Below are 17206 nucleotides of genomic sequence, written 5' to 3'. Positions count from 1 at the left end.
TGGGGTGCTATTGCCTTCTCCAAAATCTATCTAGTGATTCCCTAAAGATAAAGCCGACATCGAAGTAAGTAGACTATTCTTAGAGTGGAATCCCACCCAAAGTTCAAGGGGGTAAGACATGGTAGGTTATAGAGAATTTGAGGGAGTGGTATATTTTAAAATGTATGATTATCTAAGAATTAGCTAGAATAGTTTCTGGCATTAACTATAAAGTCATCAATACGGAAACAACATCTGCTTTTTAGTGTTTAATTAATTTAATCAGAGGGATATTACACAGTTAATTATGAGTAATAAATAGAATAAATTATTAGAGTGCAGAATTCTGCTAAGGGCAAATTTTAGGTGCTTTGCGAATAAGTAATAAGAGAGCAAGTGACCATATCAGTTCATACAGTATAAGTCAAGTCGAGCACACGGTGAGCCAGGTTCCTCTATCAAAACAGCCCTGTTAGAGAAACAGTCACTGTTTTAGCTGAGCTTATTGTTGCCTATCAGAGAAGGCAATGGCACCCGACTCCAGTACTCTTGCCTGGAAAATCCCATGGACGGAGGAGCCTGGTAGGCTGCAGTCCATGGGGTCGCTAAGAGTCGGACACGACTGAGCGACTTCACTTTCACTTTCCTGCATTGGAGAAGGAAATGGCAACCCACTCCAGTGTTCTTGCCCGGAGAATCCCAGGACAGGGGAGCCTGGTGGGCTGCTGTCTATGGGGTCGCACAGAGTCGGACATGACTGAACGACTTAGCAGCAGCAGCATTGTTGCCTATAGAATCCCATGGACAGAGGAGCCTGGTGGACTAGAGTCTATGGGGTCACAAAGAGTCAGACACGACTGAAGTGACTGAGCATGAGAGAAAGTAGCCACAACACCTAAGAAATCAAACATTCTATAATGTGATAAAGTTACCTATATACACCATATACCAATTATTCTCTTAACATGGAATGTCCAACAATTATCACATTAAAACTCAATTTATGGTTTATTTTATTTTGGTGGTTTGTTATTAGATTCTTCAAAGACATATTTTCTGTCAGAATTCTGTATGAACCTTAAAGCAGAATAACTATATATCTCCTTTCATTTAAATAAAAAAAACCCAGACAACAGGAAAAAAACATACTGACCAAATAAATTGCTTTAGCAATTTAATAGAAACATAATCCAAACAGAAAATACACCTCTTTGAGAGAGAAATATTATGTCAAGAATTACATGTATTCTTTTCATACATATATTTATCAGTGGGTATTTCCCAATTTTCTACAGCAAATACATGTGCTATGACCAAATGTATATGATGAAAAGCAGTATAGCCAAAAAATAACGCATATTAGTTAATAAACAAGTAATTATAGTGTAATTAATTAAATATTAATCCACAGTGAAAATCCTGTTTATTTAGTTTATAAATAATGATATTGTAGATTGTGTTGGTAATTTTGATATCATCTCCTGTGAGAATAATTTGATTCACATATTTAATGCAATTCTGTTTTTGAAAATTTATTTATGTCTTAAAAGTAATGACAGCTTTTCACAACATAGATTTTATTAGACAGTTAGTAGTTTTCTCAACGGAGAAGGCAATGGCACCCCACTCCAGTACTCTTGCCTGGAAAATCCCATGGACAGAGGAGCCTGGTGGGCTGCAGTCCATGGGGTCACTAAAGAGTCAGACCTGACTGGGCGACTTCACTTTCACCTTTCACTTTCATGCATTGGATAAGGAAATGGCAACCCACTCCAGTGTTCTTGCCTGGAGAATCCCAGGGACGGGGGAGCCTGGTGGGCTGCCATCTATGGGGTCACACAGAGTCAGACACGACTGAAGTGAATTAGCAGCAGCAGTTTTCTCAAATATGGGAACCAGCTCAGCAATTCTGATTCATGTGCAAATCCGTACATGTAAGGGAGTTAAATGCAATTAGAAACTCTGATTGTAATACACACACACACACACACACACACACACATATATATATATATATACACACGCATACATACACCCACACATACTCAAGGAGTCAATTCTCAGGTGCATTCTACATAACCCTTTAAAGGCCCCAGTGGGATCAAACTCTAGCTCCCCAGTATAGTATTTAGCTCAATAACCCACAGCTGGATTGTGTTTGGTAAGGTCAGGCCACTCAAGATGACTGTTCTCTTGTTCTCTGTATCCCCTGCCTGAGCAGTGCCTGCTTTTACCTCTGTCCTATGCTTGTAACTGATCTTCTTTTGTATTTGCCTCAGGCCTCAGCTGGTGATTGTTCTCATCAAAGGCCAGGTGAAGGGCTTGCTCCTCTACTGGTTTCCCTGGTAACTAGGGAGCCCAGCTGAAATCAATTCCCCTTGTAACTGATAATCGCTCCTCTCCTGGCAGGAGCAAAGACTGCTGCCAAGTCCTGCCTGCAGGTCACAGTGCATAGTGGGGCACTGCCCAGGACCTCGCCTCAGACAGGTAAGCTTCCCCATCCACTAAACTGCTGATCTCTCTCCTGCTGACTCTGTCCTCTTTCTTTGGTCTTGAAGCTAGGCAAGCACAGGCTTTATAGGCCTGTGGGGTGCAGCCCAACCATTTTTCTCCCGTTTCCTCGTCACAGTCTCTCATTCCTGCTCCTTGGAGTCACTTCCCCAAGTAATCTGCCTGTATGCAAGCCCTTGACTCCAGCTTTGCTTCAGGGTGCAAACCCAGGTTACAACGCTTGGTTGTAGAGGCCCTTGAGAAAGTATAGTTTCAGGATGGGATTCTGAAGGTGGTATTTAACCCATTGGTCAGATATTGAAGGTTATAACTTGTGGTATATGGAGAGGTAAAAAATATAAAATAAAGCATTATTTGCTACAGCGCTTGACTATGGTGTGTTCAGAAGGTGAACCATTGGTGTTTTGAGGTAGCAGTATCATTTATAATGTATGAAGGCAGTCAAAACTGTGAGAATTGTAGAGTGAGAGGACTGAGTAAAATTCTTTACATACCTTCCCAAACTGCCTAAAATCAGAATAGCCAACCAACAAATCCAGGCATACAACTAACAACTAATGCCCCAAGGCATTATTAAAGCAACTGATCCCTTATAGACTCGGAGCAAAACATACTGAAAATCAGACACAGGATTTAATTTTAAGTAAAAGCTACAAAAGATGAATACATTGTTTCAACAAGTCTTCTAAACTAAAGTCATGGCCCCCACAGGAGGGGAAAAAATGATACTCGTGTTGTGGGACAAAGTCATTAGGGAAAACAGTTAAGGATCTTCTAGTGCAGATATGTTGATAGCTGGAGCTGTGTTCCCTCTCCGCTATTTACCTGGGCCCAAAATGGCACCCCACTCCAGTACTCTTGCCTAGAAAATCCCATGGACAGAGGAGCCTGGTAGGCTGTAGTTCATGGGGTTGCTAAGAGTTGGACACGATGGAGCAACTTCACTTTCACTTTTCACTTTCCTGCATTGGAGAAGGAAATGGCAACCCACTCCAGTGTTCTTGCCTGGAGAATCCCAGGGACGGTGGAGCATGGTGGGCTGCCATCTATGGGGTCGCACAGAGTCGGACACGACTCAGGCGACTTAGCAGCAGCAACAGCAAACTATGGTGGAGGTAATGAAGATAATGATGACCTCCTTCAAAAGATCCCATGCATATACTGCTACGCTCATTACCCCAATCCTGCAGCAGGCCACCACCGACCCACGACTCCACTGGAGACTCCTAGACACTCCCAGGCAAGTCTGGGTCAGTCTCTTGTGGGGTCACTGCACCTTTCTCCTGGGTCCTGGTGCACACAAGTTTCTGTTGTGTCCTCCAAGAGTCTATTTCCCAGTCCTGTGTAAGTTCTGGCAACTCTAAGGTGGGGTTAATGGCGACCTCCTCCAAGAGGGCTTATGCCATACTCAAGTCTGCTGCACCCAGAGCCCCTGTCACTGTGGCAGTCCACTGCTGACCCGCACTGCTTATAGGAAACACCCTATTCCAAAAACACGAGAGAAGACTCTACACATGGACATCACCAGATGGTCAATACCAAAATCAAATTGATTATATTCTTTGCAGCCAAAGATTTAGAAGCTCTACACAGTCAGCAAAAACAAGATCGGGAGCTGACTGTGGCTCAGATCTTGAATTCTTTATTGGCAAATTCAGACTTAAATTGAAGAAAGTAGGGAAGAGAGGGAGAGGGTGGGAAGATTTGGGAGAATGGCATTGAAACATGTAAAATATCATGTATGAAACGAGTTGCCAGTCCAGGTTCGATGCACGATACTGGATGCTTGGGGCTGGTGCACTGGGACGACCCAGAGGGATGGAATGGGGAGGGAGGAGGGTTCAGGATGGGGAACACAGGTATACCTGTGGCGGATTCATTTTGATATTTGGCAAAACTAATACAATTATGTAAAGTTTAAAAATAAAATAAAATAAAAAAAAAAAAAAGAAAGAAAGTAGGGAAAACCACTAGACCATTCAGGTATGACCTAAATCAAATCCCTTATGATTATATAGCAGAAGTGAGAAATAGACTCAAAGTATTAGATCTGATAGAGTGCCTGATGAATTATGGATGAAGGTTCATGACATTGTACAGGAGACAGGGATCAAGATGATCCCTAAGAAAAACAAATACAAACAACATGATGGCTGTCTGAGGAGGCCTTACAAATAGCTGTGAAAAGAAGGGAAGTGAAAAGCAAAGGAGAAAAGGAAAGATATACCTATTTGAATGCAGAATTCCAAAGAACAGCAAGGAGAGATAAGAAAGGCTTCTTCAGTGATCAATGCAAAGAAATAGAGGAAACCATTAGAATGGGAAAGACTAGTGATAACTTCAAGAAAATTAGAGATACCAAGGGAACATTTTATGCAAAGATGGGCTCGATAAAGGACAGAAATGGTATGGACCTAACAGAAGCAGAAGATATTAAGAAGAGGTGGCAAGAATACACAGAAGAACTTTACAAAAAAGATCTTCACGACCCAGATAACTACAGTGATGTGATCACTCACCTAAGAGCTAGACATCCTGGAATGCAAAGTCAAGTGGGTCTTAGGAAGCATCACTATGAGCAAAGCTAGTGGAGGTGATGGAATCCCAGTTGAACTATTTCAAATTCTAAAAGATGATGCTGTGAAAGTGCTGCACTCAATATGCCAGCAAATTTGGAAGACTCAGCAGTGGCCACAGGACTGGAAAAGGTAAGCTTCCATTCCAATCCAAAACCAAGGCAATGCCAAAGAATGTTCAAACTACAGCACAATTGCACTCATCTCACACGCTAGTAAAGTAATGCTCAAAATTCTCCAAGCCAGGCTTCAGCAATACGTGAACCGTGAACTTCCAGATGTTCAAGCTGGTTTTAGAAAAGGCAGAGGAACCAGAGATCAAATTGCCAACGTCTGCTGGATCATGGAGAAAGCAAGAACGTTCCAGAAAAACATCTATTTCTGCTTTATTGACTATGCCAAAGCCTTTGACTGTGTGGATCATAATAAACTGTGGAAAATTCTGAAAGAGATGGGCATACCAGACCACCTGACCTGCCTTTTGAGAAATCTATATGCAGGTCAGGAAGCAACAGTTAGAACTGGACATGGAACAACAGACTGGTTGCAAATCAGGAAAGGAGTATGTCAAGGCTGTATATCATCACCCTGCTTATTTAACTTCTCTGCAGAGTACATCATGAGAAATGCTGGGCTGGATGAAGCACAAGCGGGGATCAAGATTGCCAGATGAAATATCAAAAACCTCAGATATGCAGATGACACCACCCTTATGGCAGGAAGTGAAGAAATAAGGAGCCTCTTGAATAAAGTGAAGGAGAAGAGTGAAAAGTTGGCTTAAAGCTCAACATTCAGAAAACTAAGATCTTGGCATCGAGTCCCATCACTTCATGGCAAATAAATGGGAAACAGTGGAAACAGTGACAGATTTTATTTGGGGGGACTCCAAAATCACTGCAGATGGTGACTGCAGCCATGAAATTAAAAGATGCTTGCTCCTTGGAATAAAAGTTATGACCAACCTAGACAGCATATTAAAAAGCAGAGACATTACTTTGCCAACAGAGGACTGTCTAGTCAAGGCTATGATTTTTCCAGTAGTCATGTATGGATGTGAGAGTTGGACTATAAAGAAAGCTGAGGTCCAAAGAATTGATGCATTTGAACTGTGGTGTTGGAGAAGACTCTTGAGAGTCCTTTGGACAGCAAGGAGATCCAACCAGTCCATCCAAAAGGTAATCAGTCCTGAATATTCATTGCAAGGACTGATGCTGAAACTCCAATACTCTGGCCACCTGATGTGAAGAACTGACTTATTGAAAAGAACCTGATATTGGGAAAGATTGAGGGCAGGAGGAGAAGGGGACAACAGAGGATGAGATGGTTGCATAGCATCACCGACTCAATGGACCTGAATTTGAGTAAACTCCGGGAGTTGGTGATGGACAGAGACGTCTGGCATGCTGCAGTCCGTGGGGTTGCAAAGAGTTGGTTGTGACTGAAATGAACTGTAGAAACATTGATCCTATGGCATGGGAGAGAAACTTCATAAAATGAGGAGATGTGACACACCTGCTCACATTCATAAGCTATTCCCTCTAATTTAAAACACAAAACTTTGTGTCTCACATACTGCTATTAAGAGTCACATTGCTTGGTGGACTTTCGGAAATTGAAGGCATTATTGATCAAGATTATTGCAAGCTCTGAGCTTCCAAAGTGGCTCAGCAGTGAAGAATCTCCCTGCCAATTCAGGAGGTACAAGAGATATGGGTTCGATCCCTGGGTCGGGACGATTCCCCTGGGGGAACAAATGCCAACCCACTGGAGTATTCTTGCCTGGAGAATCCCATGGACAGAGGAGCCTGGTGGGTTCCAGAGCATGGGGTATCAAAGAGTTGGACACAACTGAGCACGCATACATGCATACGTTGTGATCTCTAAATGAGACCCAGCCCTCTGCAGGGATCAGTTGTGTGGCCAGCTTATAATTACCTGGTATGATCACCCAGCAGATCCTGTGGTGCTCTCTGTGATAGATAAAAGTGCTGGGTGGTGCCCTTACCACCCCTCTATGAGAATCACAGGGTAAAATTCTATGATTATGGAGAAAATATTTATTTTGCCACAAAAAAAAAATCACTTATCACTTGTAAAGCGAATCCTTTCATGTTACTGGTTGATGCTAAATGACTGTGAGAGCAGAGCTGTTCATCATGAGCTTAAATTTATTTCACCTACTGAGCCATAACGGAGTAATGTGATGGCAGCCCATTATATAACAGATAGAAAACACATTTGGCATTAGATCTGAGAAGATCTAGAGGGCACAGATTGGTTATAAAAAAAGACTACTCAGAGATACATTTTTTAAAATCTTAAAAAATGTCTTCAAAAGTATTTTGAAAGTTAATATATGCATAAAGCAAAAACAGAATGTGATATAAGAGGAATTCTGAGAGCATAAGAAAAACATCTTTAAGAGAAAAAATGGAAATATTCACATGTCTTCTCCCTCTGTATCCCTTTCTCAGAACACTAGCAAAACAAATCCATGTTATAACAAAAATAACCTCAAGCAACAAACTTTTTATGCTATATAACTGCTTTTAGTTTTCCACTAGAAATATATCATCACTTCATTTTACATTGAATATTAATTATGCAATTGTTCTAATTCAAGCATTCTTCATTGGTTTGTATTTTTAGAAAAAATATTTTAGGTGAACAGCAAAATGTAGTTTTCTTTATAAAATGAAATGTGTACTTTATAAACTATGAAGTTATAAAGACAATGATAAAGGAGGGAAAATTATCCTACAAAATAGTCAAGAATCCCCATATAGTACAGATTCAAGAAACAAATAGTTTGAAGGAATAAACTTAATATTTCAAAATTTTATATTATAGAAATTTTATGAAAATAATGAATTGAATTAATGGCAACAATTGTATATCTAAAAAAAGCTCAATCATATATGAAGGAGGCTCTCAGGAGATGATAGTTTAGTCAAGTGAGCTGAAATTATCATCTTTTATTTTCTAGAGTCAATTCTTGTAGTGTCTAAAATTGATACATAAAGAGGTGTAAAAAACTGAGGGTTATGAAATGCAGGCGAGGTGGGCCAAGAGAACTTTTTTGTGTGTTTTATTTTCTTTTCAAGTGCATATATTAGTTTTATAACACTAATAAAATGAAAACAATGCTATAACAGTAAGATTTTTGTGTTCTTTATTGATCATGTTGAAAAGCTTAAAAAGTATAAAGGCATCTATTGTTGATTCTAATAAGGAAACAATTCAAATTGGATGCAGCTATACATAGGTCCTGGCATGATGAAAAATTTAATTTTGTTAACTCCATTTTCTTAGTCTTTAAAAATGAGTGGTATTAATAAAGCAATAATAATACTCTAGTTTAAAGAAATGTTAATTGAAACCTTAGTTTAGGCATATCTGGCATTTCTAGCATTGATATTTCTTGTAGTCTGTTTGCTCTGAATTAAGATTTTATTCCCTGAACATACTGCTATAGACTGAATGTTTATGTTCCCTAAAAATTCACTGGCTGAATCAGTAATTCCCATCGTGATGGTATTTGGAGGTGAGGCCTTTGCAAAGCAATCAAGGGACAAGGGTGGAGGCATCCTGATGGGATCAGTGTCCTTATTAAAAGGAAGAAGCCAGAGCATTTTTTCTACAAAACAGGACTCAGCAAGTCAGGAAGAGGACTTGCTCCAGAACCAAACCATGGTGGCACTCTGATCTTGGACTCCCCACATTCCAGGACTGTGAGAAATCATTTTATGTTATTTAAGCCACCCAGTCTATGTTTTTTCTTAATGCAGCCAAAACTGACTAAATCACATATGACTCAAATGAAGATAATAATAGGGTTGGTTTAGTCACTAAGTTGTCCAAATCTTGAGACTTCATGGACTGTAGCCTACCAGACTTCTCTGTCCATGGGATTTTCCAGGTGAGAATACTGGAGTGGGTTGCCATTTCCTACTCCAAATAACAGGGTTAAGTGGACTAAAACTCCATGTTCTAAATTTCCAAATTTTGCTTTCTGAACATTCATCCCAGATCATTCCACTATTCTTTATTTTTTCTTTGTTGCTTTTTGTTGTTTTGATATATCTTTTAGAGCTGAGTGGTTTCTCATTAGGGTTCTGTTCTCTTAAAAGCTAGTTGTAACTTATTTCCAGAGCTTTTTGCAGTGGCAGGTAGCATTATATAAAACTATTGTATTTATTTATTACTCTTGCCAAAACATCCTCCCACATGGTCAGTTAAAACTTTCCTCATGATCCATTGAAACAATATGTGGGCAGTACAAGAAGGATTCCTCTTCATCCGTAGAATTATGCTAATATTAATTTTGCCTTGAATGATATGAAATTATTATAAATGTTGTGGTCATTATATTCTTATATATAACTGTGATTGCACTCTGGTGTTAATAAAAATCTACAGTTTTTCATACTTCGTTGAATTTCAATTATATGTTTTCTGTAAATGATATGCATTTTCTCAGTTCCAGTCCATAAACTTTAAATTTTTTTTGCAAATGCTAACCCAAAAGCAATCAATTAACAAAGAATGATAAAATATATCCCTATATATTACTCAACGTTTTCATTTCACTCTGAGTGTGAAGGGAAGGGAAGGACTGATGAAAATAGATGATGAACTCTTTATTTTTCACAGCATTCCTCCTTGCGTGAAAGGTGAGTAGTTGTAGCTAGGATTTTGCCGTAGAATAGATGACTGTTGGAGGAGATCATCAAGGAGACATGACCACCGGTTGACCTGGGAGGGGTGGACCTGGGCGAGACAATTACAGGCTCCCTCCATTCTCCCTCAGGGCTTCCCTGGTGGCTCAGACAATAAAGAATCTGCCTGCAATGTGGGATACTCGGGTTCAATCCCTAGGTCGGGAAGATCCCCTGGAGAAGGACATGGCAACCCACTCCAGTATTCTTGCCTGGAGAATCCCATGGACAGAAGAGCCTGGCAGGCAATGTCCATGGGGTCACAAAGTATCAGACATGACTCAGTGGCTAACACTTTCACTTTTCCTTCTCCCTCATCCTGGAATGTACATTTCACTTGCCCTTCCCTGCTCCCAGAATCTGCTGCAAGGATACAACTTTGAAATAGAAATGTGTGCCAAGACTGTCTGGACTGAACTCAAGTAAAGCTTCTATGTACAATTTTAGTATTTGGTGGGCAGGTGCAGAAATTTACTCATCTTGCAGTCATCCAAGAGAAGTATTTACATTCCCTGGCTTATTAAACTGGCTCCCCATCAATCTGGAGAGGTCTGCCTCTTTCTTTGATCTCTCCCTGCCCTCTGAGTGTGGATGCCAGTTTCAGATTATACCTAGAAAGCTCCTGAGGAAGTTGGGAAGCAACAGTGGCATAGCAATTTGATTAAATTCATAGTGAATCTCTCATTTCATATCTCCTAAACACCATTAAATATTTTTTTTTCTTCTCCTTGACTTTGTTGCATTCTCAGCTGTAATTCTTGGATCTTTTTCATTTTTCACTTCTACAATATAAAATATTCTTTTAATTGAAGCACTAAGGTTTTTAATTCCAAGGTCAAAATTTCCTTATATCTTTCTTTACTCTCCTTAACTATGATTACCTTATAACTTTTTTATTTAATATTTTTAAATGTATAACATTTTTACTTTGATATTTTAATGATAACATAGTTTCTTTAATATCTCTGAAATTATATCTATACTTTTTTTTTTTTTAGTTTTTCTTCTGTGAATCATTTTTTTTCAGGGAGTGGGAGGCTATGTGTACTGAGTTTAATGTCTTTCTTTGTATGTTTGTATTATCCTAAAATATTTAATGATTATTTGATGACTATTCAGCTTGAAAATGCATATGTTTTTTTGACTTGTAATTTAATATGGCCTCTAATTATGCTAGTTCCCTTCATTGAAATTTTGGTAGGACAAAATGTGTTCCATTCCCTAGTGAAATGAAGGTGTAGCTCATTTACATGTCCATTCTTTCTGATGCTCATAATTTGAGACTTTGCTCTTCTTCTCCAACCTCGACACCTACAGTGAATGTCACCAGTTTCTACACTTGAGTTTTAGACAGATCTAGATTTAAGTCTGGAGCAAATGTAAGGGAGAATTATTTATTTTCCTCTTTTACTTAATTCACACTTGGTGTCTTTGAAGTAGGAAGGTTTTACCTCAGGTTTTGTTGGATTCCTTTTATGTCTTTCTTTTCCTTTCCTAAATAACATCAATTATTTTTAAAGAAATTAGCTTGCAGTGCTTTATAGTTTGATCATGCTACCAACAACTGATACATATGTGGAGAGCTGAAGAATATCCCAGCAATTCTGAAAGCATTTCTTTAATTTTTTCCTGATTAATTTTGAAGATGCTCCAATTTCTTTGTATTTGCTGACTTTGTGCTTGAAGTTTATCTGTTACTACTTCCCCTTTCTTTGACTGTGTGTTCCTTTTCCATCCTTTGCATTTTTAAAGAATTACTTAAGGTTTTTTTTAAACTATGTAATTTTATGACATTTTGATATATTTTAGTTTTCCATTCTTATCCAAACTTGAACCTTTTCATTTCAAATTTCATATGCTTCTGTGACATTAATATTGTTGAATACACTTTGGTAATTACTTTTAAAAATGTACTGGTCTAATTTATTATGCTTATAAAATAATAGTTCATAGCTGACCCACTTTTCTAGGAAACATAAAAAAAATTGTTTTTCAGTAAGAGATAGCTTGTTTAATTTCTCTAGGCATTTGCATTGATGTATTCCAGCTTCTAAAAATTGTTCACTTAATAAAATATGATTAGGTTAATTTATCCATTTCAATTTTATCTCAAAGCTATTATCTCATATAACTTCAGTTTGGTGATGTGAAGCATCTCCATTAACCATTTTCTGTGCAACTTCTCAGTTACCACTGCCAATTTCACTAGAAGTATTAGTGGGTTTAAGTATTTCTCTATAAACATAAACCTATGTTTATTAAATTTAATAAACACGCACTACATATAAGATGCCGATTTCAAATGGATTTCATTTATACAAGTCCACTGAACTCTATGAACTATAGCACAATATAGGTTCCATGAAGACAGTTCTGTAGAGCTAACAACATTGTTAGTGAATCTCTATGAAAGTAGAGACTTAGTTTCTTGATGAATGTTTTAAATATTAAGTTAGTTGGGTTTTATTAATTCATAAATGATATTAAGACATATCTAAACACCTTATTAAATCTAATCAAGGCTTATTTTTATTTATTTTTTGTTATTTTTTTAAATTTTATTTTATTTTTAAACTTTACAAAATTGTATTAGTTTTGCCAAATATCAAAATGAATCCGCCACAGGTATATAAGGCTTATTTTTTAAAAATTGAGAAAGTAAGCATAATTAAAATCAGGGTACCCCCAAGAATATAATTTCTAACAGGTCTGGCACACTAAGTCTATATTTTAACATATGTAATCAACTCTTCTATTTTTCCTATTGCACAATAAGAAAAAATAACATTAATAGTCTTTTTAAATTTTTTAATCTAAAAGAATTTTTCATACTCTACATTTAATGTCACTTTCTGACCTCTTTGCTAAGAGAAATAACCTTCAAAATAACTAATTATACTCATAAAATATTTCCCATATAGTTAAAAAAATGCATTTAAGATAAAACTTAAAAAAATAACATACTTTATTTAAACTTTTCTCTTTCACCTTGAAGCTTACCTAAAGCTTTAGTCTTATCCTACAGTTCATTAAAGCAACCTCTGTTATTTAAATTAAAATAGTGTTTTCACAAAAAGTGGCTTAATAAACTGTGGGACCTCAGAGTAATCTAACCTATATCTAACTCTGTGTCTACTCTCCACCTTCTAAAATATAAAAGAAATCAGAAGAAATTTTGTGATTTCGAGTGTTGACAGATGTTTGTGATCAAAGGTGCCCAATAGATATTAGCCAGCTTCAAAGCTAAAAACAAAGGAATATTTTAAGAGGTTAAGTTTATACCTTATAGATAGATTTTGGTATTTTATTCCAATTAGAATTAATTTTCTACATTTACAAAAATAAAATTATTCCACATTGTTATATAGACATGGCAAGCTATGTTTCTATACCAGAATTTACACTTTTGTAATGTAGAGTTAGGCTCAGCTGGTTGCTCAGCTGATAAAGAATCCACCTGCAATGCGTGAGACCTGGGTTCCATCCCAGGGTTGGGAAGATCCGCCGGGAAGGGAAAGAATACTCACTCCAGTATTCTGGCCTGGAGAATTTCATGGACTGAATAGTCCATGCAGTCACAAAGAGTCGGACATGACTGAGTTATACAGAAAGGTCACAGTATTTACATCAGATAATTTTATGCTATTTGTAAAATAATTCCTGTCATGCTGGTTGACACTGCACTGACCAACTTGGGCTTTGCTACAACCACCAAGTTGTTAGCTTAGGTCCAGTAGCAATCCAACACAAGACGAACTGATTTGGAGCTGAACCTGGGTAGGGGCATGATTCAGAAGATTAATATTGTCAAGATTCTAATAATCTTCAAATTTCCTATAAATAGGGACTATGTATTCCATAGATGTGAAGAGCCAACTCATTAGAAAAGGCTCTGATGCTGGGAAAGATTGAAGGCAGGAGGAGAAGGAGGCAACAGAGAATGGGATGGTTGGGTAGCATCACTGACTCAGTGTACATGAGTTTGAGCAAATTCCAGGAGATAGTGAAGGACAGGAAAGCCTGGCATGCTGCAGTCCATGGGGTGGCAAAAAGTTGGACATAATTTAGCAACTAAACAATAGCATAGGAAGTATCATGTATAACATTTGTAGATAGGGATTCTTAAAGACCTGCTTGCATAAAGTAAAAAAAAATCAAAACAACCTCAGTATATAAACATGTGGACTAGGAGGTTTTCTTGCTTTGTCCCCAACTGACTTGGAACCCACAACTGAATCCCAGTCAGTTGTCATGATGTCTATTAATAAAAGCGAGTATGTGATCAAGGGTTGATTATACTAGATAGGCATAGTAAATATCTCTGTAATTCTTACTGATTTCTTCTGTAATGAAACTGACCTTTACCAAGATTATACAGTGATATAGTGGAATACTGTCATAGTCAGTAAGAATATGTAAATAAGTTCTATGATAATACTGGTATTGATTATCAAAATATTGGGGATCAAGTTAAAGTCTTTTAAAACTGTATTCTGATGGAAAATTACTGCCTAAGGAAAAACTGGCTTTAGCTAACCATCAGCTTGTTTCTATGCTAAATATTCCTGTTCAAGCTTATCACATGGTACATAGATTAAGGAGGGAAATTGAGTAATTAATAACATAAAATATGAAAATACATGTAATGGTTCTATAGAATAGATTAATTTTTTCAGTCCAGCCTATACCACACTAGCTCCCTGAAATGTTAAGCAAATGCAAAATGCTGTTCCTTTTACTTTATCAGGTGCATAAATGCTATACTAAATGTCAATACCCAAGAAAATATTATCATGTATTTTCCAATAGAAGGCATTCAAGGGCCAGATTTAAATCAGTTAATTCAGGAAAAAATTAACTCAGTTGGTTGGGTTATGGAAACCCTGCATATTTCTAGGAAAATGGTTCCTAGACCAAGGTCCTTTGCTGGTTCCTGAGATCTAAGCCCTTACAATATTATACAGGATAAGAGTGTTTTATCTGCCAGAGGCCTTTGCAACATTCACTACCATTTGTTTAAATAGTTTATGCTAACAGTATGATTTAGGGTGAAATTCTCTCTTTGTACGTTTGAAACCTTGGGCCATGTAGTATCAGTTGATCAGAGAGTTTATGCTAGCAATATAATTTATGAGTAATGTCTTTCTTTGCTCTGGGCAGCTGGCATCTGAGCAGCTGAGGCCAGTTATACAGATGCATGCCCGTATGTTTGAATTTCAGTAAAACTCTGGATACTGAGACTTGGGAGTTCTTCCTTGGTTGGCAATGATTTACACATATTATAATACATCATTGCTATGAAAAACAAGTGAATTCATGCAATTCTAGGACAGGACATTTGGAAGTTTGTGTCTGGTTTCTCCCAGGCATTGTTCTTCACACTTCTCCCATTGCTGGAATATATGTGTACCTATATGTGTAATCGGAGAAGGCAATGGCACCCCACTCCAGTACTCTTGCCTGGAAAATCCCATTGACAGAGGAGCCTGGTGGGCTGCAGTCCATGGGGTCGCCGAGAGTCAGACACAACTGAGTGACTTCACTTTCACTTTTCACTTTCCACTTTCATGCATTGGAGAAGGGAATGGCAACCCACTCCAGTGTTCTTGCCTTGAGAATCCCAGGGACGGGGGAGCCTGGTGGGCTGCCGTCTATGGGGTCGCACAGAGTCGGACACGACTGAAGTGACATAGCAGCATATGTGTAATAACCTAGGATGATGAGTATAACAGCTTTTCTGAGTTCCGAGAGTCCTTCTGGTGAATCATTGGTCCCAAAGCTGGTCTTTTGAAACCCCAACTTACAGCTCCTCTCTAATAGCCTCTGATTAATGGCAGAAAAATTGGCTCATATTTACAAAATATGTCTGTTCTTTGAGCTTTTGGGAATATGTGATCTGTGTTCATTACACATGTGTGTTTGGACTCAGTGTAAGTAAGTATGTGGCAGTTGTGTAGGGTATGTATGGATATAGTCATTCTGCACAAACTAAATATTACATAAATCAAAATAGTCTATTCTAAAATTCATTTGAAAATACAGTATCCATTATAAATCTATTATAAATAACTTTGCATGTTATCCATTATAAATAACTTTGCGTGTCAAATCTGAGAATGAATTTACTGACTTTTTTAGAAGAAAAAGGATGACAAGTAAGACTACTTGAAAAATATATTTGAGTTCTTAATTCTTGACTACTAGGCAGACCTGTACTGGTGTATGTTTTTCAGTTTATGTACATGTGGATACACTTCATGTAGGTAGGATGCACTTTTCTCCATATAAAATAAAGTAGAAAAGGGCTTTGGCTCTCATTAAGGACATGACTCCTATTTATTTACTTATCTCTATTTATTAACTTGTATATTTGTTGAAATAAAATTTATTTGGAAACTATTCTGGATATTATTTTGGTCACTGGAAATGCACTGGTGAAATAAAAGTGATATCTGAGTTCTTGAAAATGAGTTTTGTAGAGTATGTAAATATTAATTTATGTAGAAGAGATATCAGTCAAGAGGGAGCATCAAATATTTAAACTGAAAGCAAGGAGCAGGCAGTTTACTTGGAATAGAAAACGCACAAGGAAGTTTTAGTATTTAATAAGCCACCAGACATCTTTCTTTTTGCAATGTCATATATACTAGACTTAATTACTATCAGTTCAGTTTGGTCACTCAGTCGTGTCCTACTGTTTGCAGCCTCATGGACTGCAGCATGCCAGGGCTGCCTGTCCAACACTACCTCCCAGAGTTTACTCAAACTCATGTCCATTGAGTCGGTGATGCCATCCAACCATCTGATCCTCTGTTGTCCCCTTCTCCTCTGGCCTTTAATCTTTCCCAGCAGAGGGGTCTTTTCAAATGATACAGTTCTTAGCATCAGGTGGCCAAAGTAATGGAATTTCAGCTTCAACATCAGTCCATCCAATGAACATACAGGACCAATTTCCTTTAGGATGGACGGGCTGAATCTCCTTGCAGTCCAAGGGACTCTCAAGAGTCTTCTCCAACACCACAGTTCAAAAGCATCAATTCTTTGGCACTTAGCTTTCTTCACAGTCCAACTCTCACATCCACACATGTCTACTGGAAAAACCATAGGCTTGACTAGACGAACCTTTGTTCAGAAAGTAATGTCTCTGCTTTTGAATATGCTGTCTTGGTTGGTCATAACTTTCCTTCCAAGGAGTAAGCGTCTTTTAATTTCATGGCTGCAGTCACCATCTGCAGTGATTTTGGAGCCCTAAAAAATAAAGTCAGCCACTGTTTCCACTGTTTCTCATTTATTTGCCATGAAGTGATGGGATAAGATGCCATGATTTTGGTTTTCTAAATGTTGAGCTTTAAGCCAACATTTTCACTCTCTTTCACTTTCATCAACAGGCTCTTTAGTTCTTCTTCACTTTCTGCCAAAAGG

The 17206-nt window shown here is 37.9% G+C and overlaps 1 protein-coding gene across 28 annotated transcripts in view; it reads left to right on the top strand.

Moving 5' to 3' along the window:
• The first annotated feature begins 1421 nt into the window (after positions 1–1421).
• LOC129634294 (DBH-like monooxygenase protein 1) overlaps positions 1422–17206 on the top strand; it is a 326306-nt gene continuing 310521 nt past the window's right edge. For 11 of the 28 annotated variants that reach the window (XM_055556403.1, XM_055556402.1, XM_055556401.1 and 8 more), the window contains exon 1: positions 1615–2466. The gene's annotated coding sequence lies outside the window, so the exon portion shown is untranslated. Of the gene's footprint in view, positions 2467–17206 lie in introns of all 28 variants that reach the window. The other 17 variants (XR_008705520.1, XR_008705529.1, XR_008705527.1 and 14 more) reach the window with 8 other exon arrangements.

The sequence above is a fragment of the Bubalus kerabau genome, chromosome 19 (genome assembly GCF_029407905.1).
Source record: "Bubalus kerabau isolate K-KA32 ecotype Philippines breed swamp buffalo chromosome 19, PCC_UOA_SB_1v2, whole genome shotgun sequence".
Classification (NCBI taxonomy): Eukaryota; Metazoa; Chordata; class Mammalia; order Artiodactyla; family Bovidae; genus Bubalus; species Bubalus kerabau.
This window is presented reverse-complemented; position numbering and strand designations above follow the sequence as displayed.